The 8449-nt window shown below is 37.7% G+C and overlaps 1 long non-coding RNA gene across 1 annotated transcript in view; it reads right to left on the reverse strand.

Moving 5' to 3' along the window:
* LOC145820211 (uncharacterized) overlaps nucleotides 1–4159 on the reverse strand; it is a 31280-nt gene extending 27121 nt beyond the window's left edge. Inside the window, exon 1 of the long non-coding RNA XR_014361384.1 lies at nucleotides 4083–4159. This is a non-coding gene — a long non-coding RNA (uncharacterized LOC145820211). The remainder of the gene's footprint in view (nucleotides 1–4082) is intronic.
* Nucleotides 4160–8449: the final 4290 nt, after the last annotated feature.

Genomic DNA, 8449 nt, shown 5'->3' on the forward strand with positions numbered 1-8449 from the left:
TCCCAATCCTAGTAAAGTGGGGGATTATAGACCTATCTCTTGTTGTAATTCTTTGCATAACTGCATTACTAAGATCCTAGCTAATAGGATCAAAGTTGTGCTTCCTGGTCTTATTGATCTTGTCCAATATGTTTTTGTCCATGGGACGAGAATCTCTAACAATATCTCTCTCTCAAGAGCTCATGCGAGGTTACCATAGAGCTTCTAAGTCCCCTAGGTGTGCTATGAAAGTGGATATCATGAAAGCCTATGATACTTTTAGGTGGGACTTTTTGTTTGACGTTTTGACTGCTATGGCCTTTCCCTCTAATATGACCCAATGAATTAATGCTCGTGTTACCAACCCTTTTGCATTAATGGGGAATTGTGTGGGTATTTTAAGGGTGCTAGAGGTTTAAGACAGGGAGATGTCCTTTCCCCTTATCTATTTGTCATAGTTATGGACATCTTGTATAGGATGTAGGCTAATACTCGTCAGTTTACGTTTCATTGGAGATGTGAGAAGAAAAAATTTGTTACCTCTGTTTCATTGATGACCTGATAATTTTTTATAAGGGGGATAGAGCCACTGTTAGACTTATTAAAGATGCTTTGGTTAAGTTCCAAGCCTTATTTGGTCTTACTCCAAGCCTTGGTAAAAGCCACATGTTCTTTTCTAGGGAGGATCCTTCCCTAAAGACTATCCTGTTGGATACCATGGGGTTTAGTGAGGGTCAGCTCCATGTTAGATATCTAGGTGTGCCTCTCATATCCAATAAACTGAAGTATGTTGATTGTCAATAGCTGACTGATAGGATTACAAAGAGAATCAAACTTTGGACCAATAGGACTCTCTCCTATTCTGGTAGGGTCCATTCTCTTCTCTATGCAAGTTTATTGGTCATCTGTCTTTATCCTTCCTACGAAAATCATCAGAGACATTGAATCTCTCCTTAGGTCTGGCCCTAAACTGAATAAGTCAGGGGCCAAGGTGGCTTGGGTTCATCTTTGTGTGGCTAGAAATGAGGGGGTATAGGGTTTAAGTCCCGAAGCATATGGAACAAAGCTGCTGTCTCCAAACATATTTGGTTTCTAGTTTCTAGGGGTGAGTAGTCTATGTGGAGTCAGTGGGTTAAGTCCTACCTTTTTACAGGAAGGAGTTTCTGAAGTGTTAAGCTGCCTAGTGACCCTTCTTGGGTTTGAGGAAAATCCTAGGTCTTAGGTCTAGCTTGATTCATAATATCAAAATGAAAGTTGGGAATGGGAGGAATACCTTTTTGTGGTATGATAATTGGCACCTTCTTGGCCCTCTGCACCTCAAATGTGATGATAAGATTGTGTATGACTTTGGCCTTCAAGCCCAGGTGAAAATTGATAGCATCATTAGGGGCAACTGCTGGAATTGGCCTGTTTCCCAATCTTGGGAGTTAATAGAAGTTAAGAACACCATTCCTAGTGAGATGACCCCCTCTAGTAGGGATGATGAGCCCAGTTGGCTCCCCTCACCCAATGGGGCATTCTCCATTCACTCTGCTTGGGAGTTGTTGAGACTTCATATGCCCAGTGTGTCTAGGAATACGCTGATTTGGTTCAAGTTTCATATCCCTAGGGTGAGTACTGTTGTATGGATGGCTATTCATGGCAGACTTAGTACTTTAAATAGGTTGGTTTTGTATAGGATTTGAAGTTCTGCCCAATGTGCCTTGTGTCACTCCCCGGATGAAGATCATGATCACCTGTTCTTTAGGAGACCCTTTTCCTACAGCATCTAAGGATCTATGCAAGCTAACTGCAATGTTGGTTGGTCTTCCCTGCCCTGGCTTAACTTTGTGAATTGGCTGACCAGGCATATTTCTGGTAAATCCATGGCTGCCACTATTAAAAAGATTGTTTTTACTAGTTCTGTCTACTGTATCTGGCAGGAGAGCAATTTCAGAATCTTTCAATCTGTATTCTCTCCTGAAAATGTTCTTAAGAAAAGAATTGAGAATCTTATTAGACTTAGGATCCTCGCTGTGTGTAACTTTAGAGAGGAAAGAGCTAATGAGTGGTTTATTAGCAAGTGGAAGCTCCTCTCCACTGTGTTGAAGTTACTTATACCATAATGATGTCTATTCCTGTTTATGCATTGTTTGTACAGTGTTCCTAATGATGATTTGGTTTGTTTTAGTTCAGCATTTTCTTGCAGATCTCCTTGGGCTGTGGGTGTCCTTTGGTGGGAGCTGTGGCCCTTATTTCCCCTAATGATTTACTGCACGGGTTGTCCAGCTGGTACTTTGTTAGGGATGTTGAGGGTTGGGTGATGTGAGCTTATATATGTTAGGTCTATTGGTGCTTATCTTCTGAGGGTTGAGTGGGTGAGCTCCTCATATATGGGTTGAGTGTTGTGAGTACTAAATCATTATCTCTAGCTGTTTGCTTTGCAGATTTGTCTAGCTGGTACATTTGAGTGAGGGAGTTCCTTTGTTGAGGGATGAGTGAATTTAGCCCTAAATTATTTCTTGAGTGCATATTCCAGTGTGTGGGTTGAGTGTGGTGAGCCAGATATGTGTTGTGCTGTGTGTTCTATACCATACTTTTGTTCCCTTAGAGGTTTGAGCTTGTTCCATCATTGTGCAAACAGGTTACTCTAGCTCTGTGGAAGTTTGGGCCAGCTGGATGTTTACAGGATTTTGTGTATCTCCAATTTTGCTAAAGAAGATGGATGTTGGTGCTGCCTGACCCCTTTGAATACTGCTGGTCATAATTAGCAGGATTGGATTCTGAAGAGCTGTTTTATAGAGTCCTCTTCTTTTAGTTTATTTAATTATCAGGTTTTGTTACTCTTTGTATGTAAATGCTGGTCATATCTTATTTTCGTCTTACTTTGCTTACCCATGCGGGCTGTGCATGTTGTTTCTCTTTGTTTAGGCCTGTTCAATGCCCCATATTTCTTCTATATGTGGTTTTTGAATGAGATGAGGGACAATAGCTGTTTTTAATTTGTTTTTGTCTGTCTTTGTTGCTGAAGGCAGCTTGTTGGCTACTTCTGCAGTTGCTCTTGAAGTTTGGAGTAGGTTGATGCTATTTCTTAACGTTTAGAGCAGGTTGTTGGATGCTGCTCTTTGATTTCTCCAGCTCCTGTTGCTGCTGTTGTCTTTTGCTGCTGATGTTGCAGATATTTTGTCTCTAGGTTTTGTAGTTTGCTCTCCTAGTTAGGGGCTTTGTTTGTTTTCCTTTCTAGTTTCTTTCCAATTTAGTGTTAGTGTCCTTTGTTGTTTCTTGTTAGCTTTAGGGCCTGGGGTATTCCACTTGTAATCTTATATACTTTACTATTTTATTTCATAACTTAACTACCCAAAAAAACAATATATGTTGGACCTCGGTGTTTTCTCTATGACGAATTGGGCCAGTGTTGTTGCATGTTCACAGGCTCTCTAAATTTCCCAACAAGTGGTATCAAAGCCAATGGCTAACAATCTATGGGCAGACTCTCTTGGTTGAAACGATGTTGATGGACTTGTAGAGACTCTCATAGGAGCAAGAAATATCTATGACTAACTCTTGATGCAACAAGAAAAATCTAGGTGCATGCAGTTGATGGGTTAATGCAGGACTTGCGTGCTCTAAGTTGGCATGCATACAACGGCGTCTAGGAGAGGTAATAGACAAACAACCTTCCCCCCAAGCCAAGCAACATCTAAAAGGATGACAGATCTAGATATGTTCATCACTATCAGATTAATTTAGGAGTTGTTATTATACTACTGATGTCAACAAGCTCTTAACACCGACCATGAACTTAAGAGTATACAACTGTTAGTTAAATTTTCTAGTGCTATCCTTTAAATTAATCCACGTGGTCCGGAAGCAGCTTTTCAGGAAAATGTCTCGTACCCTTCCTAGTATCACTTGTAAGCTGACACATGCTTTGAAACAAGTTAACCTTCAAAAGGTTCGCAATATTATAAATTAAAATTATAGTAGCAGATGGCTTCCTTTATACAGTTTGTATAAAACCACTAGACGAGAGCTTCACAAGTATATCAGCAGCTATATCGAAAGAGTAACTGGAAGAGAAGTGGCAGCATTCCAGAACTGGACAGATTATACAACTGACTGACCTTGTCTATAATGATGCAAACCTTGCCAAACAGATTATCTGGGATGGAATAGCACTGCAAAACTTCTTGTAAAACCTATAACAATGAGAGAAATTCGACACAAAAATGACCCATCTAAGTTCCTTAAAATTTAGAAAGTACATATCATAATTTCAAACTGATATGTAAACAAAGTAACATGATCATATGCATCCAAAATAAAACTCTATGAAATGTGATGTGATGTAGTCAAAAAAAACAAAACCAAGTCTTGTGTCACAATCAATTCAGGTAGGTTACATGAATCAAAACAGAATTTGAGCCCTGTAACAAAATAAATCGTAATTTCTTAATTTTTTCAATTTAGACACTAATCTTTTGATTTGTTTCCAATCTAAACCATCCTATTTTTGTCAAGTAAAATTGATGGAAAAATGGTATTTTAAGTCATTAAACACAATGAAAAATGATGTTTTAGACAATTTTTTACTTTTTCTTACACCAACATTGAATTTAATGACTAAACTACCCATTTTTCCGTCAATTTCACTTAACAAAAATAAGCAGATAGTTTAAATTGAAAACAATTCAAAAGATTACGGTTGAAATTGACAACATTTAACTCCAGGTTTATTTTGTTATGAGGCTCAAATCTTGGGAGGGGGGGGGGTTTCTGTAATAGTCCTTTTTTTTCACTTCAATATTTCTTGTCAATCTAACTACTCCCCTCCCCCTAGAATTTCCATTAACATTGATCATATCACTCTTCCTTACCATTGTATCTACTAGTCATTATTATATATGACCAAACCATTTTAGTATGTTTTCTCTCAACTTATCTTCAACTTGTCTACGCCTACCATTTCTCAAATATATTTATTTCTAATTCTATCTTCCCATGTTTTACAACACATCCACCTTAGCATCCAACTACACACATATTAATGTGTTGTTTCTTAGTTGTCCATTATTCTATCCAGTACAACATTGTTGGCCTTATAGTAGTTCCATAAATTTATTTTTTCAGTTTAGATATTCTCTATCAATTGCATAAACATGCCAAAATCACTCCACTTACTAATAATCTTCAACCTATTAATAATTGAATGTAGATAGCGAAATTGTTCACTCTTGGGTATTTCTTGGATTTCGATCATGTACTTTTCTACGTTTTTTTTCCTTCTACTTTTGTTGTTTACTAAAATCACATTCTATGTACTCAGTTTAATCCTACTTATTTTAAACTCGTTCCACTCAATTACATCCAAATTTCTAGTCTAGTGTTAATTCCTCTTTTAATCTCATCCATTAGGACAATATCATCTGCCAACATCATACCAAGTGTTACAGGGTCAATTTTCGAGTTAAATTTTCAGCCTGCAATGGCACTAAGTTACAACACTTAGTCCCAGCCAAACATGCACGAATTACTCACAATGAGGTTTGTAAACAAACAAGCATACACAAACACATTACAGGAACTATTCCCAACCTTTATTACCACTAGATAATATAAGGATACAAGAGCATTCGTACAGGTTACACCCTCTGCCTGAAACTCTCAATGCCTTAGCATTTTGAAGGCAATTACAAAACTGCTATGAGCAGTTGAAAACCCCCAACTGCTAGGGTAAATTCAAACCAACAAAGGCTACTGCAGAAAGTAACTGCTGGTAACCGCCAAGACTGCCTTGGACCAGATCCTAAATTTCAGCCTTCTTTGTCATAGCTCCTTGCAAGCATAACTGCCAATAACTGCCATATCTGTCAGCCTTGCATCATGCCAACATAACTGCCATGAAATGCCATCTATGTCAGCCTTTAAACCCTCTTGAGTTTGACCCACGAATTTGTGAGTCTTGGTCTGCCATTAAGTGTCAAGCCCATTGATATGTCTAACCCAACAAGCCCATGCTGCCAGCAGCATTCGGGCTAAGTCTAGCCTTGCATTTGCACACACAAAGCATCACTTGTCTTCGAGTCTTGTGGCATTGCCACTGCAACATTGTTACCTTGACTTAGGCATGCCTGCCACCGCATGCCAACCTAAGTGTCCATGTCCTAAGGTGCTAACACCAAAGCACTTCATCATAATTTAGTGTTAATTCCTCTTTAAATTTCATCCATCAGGACAATATCATCTGCCAACATCATAAACCAATGCACATCATCCTGAGTGTGTCTAGTCAATTCATCCATAACCACCGCAAGTAGGTAACCAACTAGGCTTTGCCTAGTTAGCCACCCTGACTCTCCTAAGGGTTCAATCCCAAGGGGGAGGTCATGGGTTCAACTCTTCCTAAGGGAGAGTTGAATTAGGAGACAAGCACTTGGTGCTCTGGAAGGGTGGGGAGGCTTGCTCCCATTGGTGCTAATAACAACCAATATTTGCTGATAAAAAAAAAACTAGCACAAGTAGGTAAGGAGAATCATCGGTGTAATCTTACAATGATTGAACATTTACTTATTACAATTGAAGGTGGCTTCTTTTTTCTTTTCTGTTTTTCCTCTTTTTTTTTTTTTTTTTTTTTTGATCAGCAACAAAACAAAATATTATTAAATAAGGAAAAATATTACAATAAAGAGAGGACCAAAGATCCAATATAAAAATAAAAACCAAAAAAAGAGATTATTAATCACACACTACTCTCCAATCTCTACAAATCAAGAACAAAAGAATCTTCGTTAAGGAGAAGACACTTAAGAAGCACAAACACGGACATGAGACAAAATGATTTTGAAAAAAATTAGGATACGGATACTACAAGGATAGGAAAATTTTGTTTTATATATTTTTGTTTCTCCTGTAAATGATTATCAATTTAGGGCAGAGAGATATGAGAGGCCTCAATTTATGTCATTGTATTTCCTTTCGCTCGTCCCCCTCTTTGTTTCAATATGTTTCACTTTGACCCCATAACAAATTTCTAAAATTCTAAAACAAAACCTGTGAAAGTGTTTTGAGACATGTCTAGACACAAAAAATGCGTCCATCAAATGTCCCAAACGTGTCTTGAAAAAAATAATAATTAAAAAAATTGACACGCCACATGGTACAGACATGTGAACATGTCATGTTGGACACAGACACATCACCCATCTTGGAGTATTTGTGCTTCTTAGGGAGACACTAAAACCCAAAATGAATTTAACTAACAAACCCTATTCATAACTCTCCCAATTCATCAAAACTTATCTTCAAATATCCTTGCATTTCTTTCCGACCATAGCATCTAAAGAACTACACATAGTGAAGCGTTCCATAAAGCACCAACCTTTGTACTAGAACGCAAGCCCCTAAAATCAATCTAAATCATCTGAACACTAGAAGGAGCTACCTAATCCATATTCCATAGTCACAAGAGAAAAAATCATCTAGACATAATACACCAATGATGTAAAATGTGATTAAGTTTCTGTTTTTTGGATTAAATAAATCATTGGTATTGAACTCCTTGTGTCCCAAAGACCATGCAAACACAACTTTGAGAGCCATAAATGCATTCCAAAGGGTAAATTATGCCATTGGTCATTATGGTTTAGGCAATATTTCACTTTGACCCCCATAGTTTTCAATTTCATAAATTTTAATCCTACATTACCATTTATATTTCCATGTAATCCTTCTGTCAAATTCCGTAAAAATGTTAACATAAATGTCCACGTGGAAATCTTCCCTCTTATACACGTGGACAGTTTCTACTAACATTTTGTAACAAATTTTAACAAGGTAACTACATTAAACCTGTTAGATTAGTTATATGTTATTTTATTTTTGGTTTATGTTAAGTTAAGGGTACTATGGTCATATTGTATTGTCACTTTTTATCTCTATAAATATATGGTTTTGGCGGAGGGTTTAATTAAGAAACCCAAAACCGTATTCTCTTCTTCTCTCATTCTCTCCTCTCTTTTTCTCTAGCATAACCATAGTTTTACATATTTTACACTCTTAACTTGGTATTAAAGCGTCCGATTCTACCCTAGCAAGTGTTCAACAAGCTCTAGAGATCGACGTGAGGTGACTGCAACGTGCTAGAGTCATCATCCATACGAACAAGTTGGTCTCTCCAAGCTCGGGCTCTCCTCCTAAGATTTATGGTAATTTTTGTGGAATTTTTTGACCATCATTAATGTGAGTTTTCGAACTGTGGTCTCATTTTTTTCAATCTAGGTTTCAGCTGATTCATGGAGGATTCTGTTTGTTGAAATCAGCCCTATGGGTGCCGACTAGACAATAGCAAAGTGTTTTTGAGATTTGTTTGTGGATTTGTTGGTGTTGGGTTGAAGTTTATTTGTCTATTTTTGTTGTTCCTGGTATTTGGCTCCCTCACTGCTGCTATATTCTCTATTTTTTTTTTCTTTGAGATACATTGTTGCTCTAGTTT

The sequence above is a fragment of the Camellia sinensis genome, chromosome 2, assembly GCF_055761805.1.
Source record: "Camellia sinensis isolate YWXY chromosome 2, ASM5576180v1, whole genome shotgun sequence".
Classification (NCBI taxonomy): Eukaryota; Viridiplantae; Streptophyta; class Magnoliopsida; order Ericales; family Theaceae; genus Camellia; species Camellia sinensis.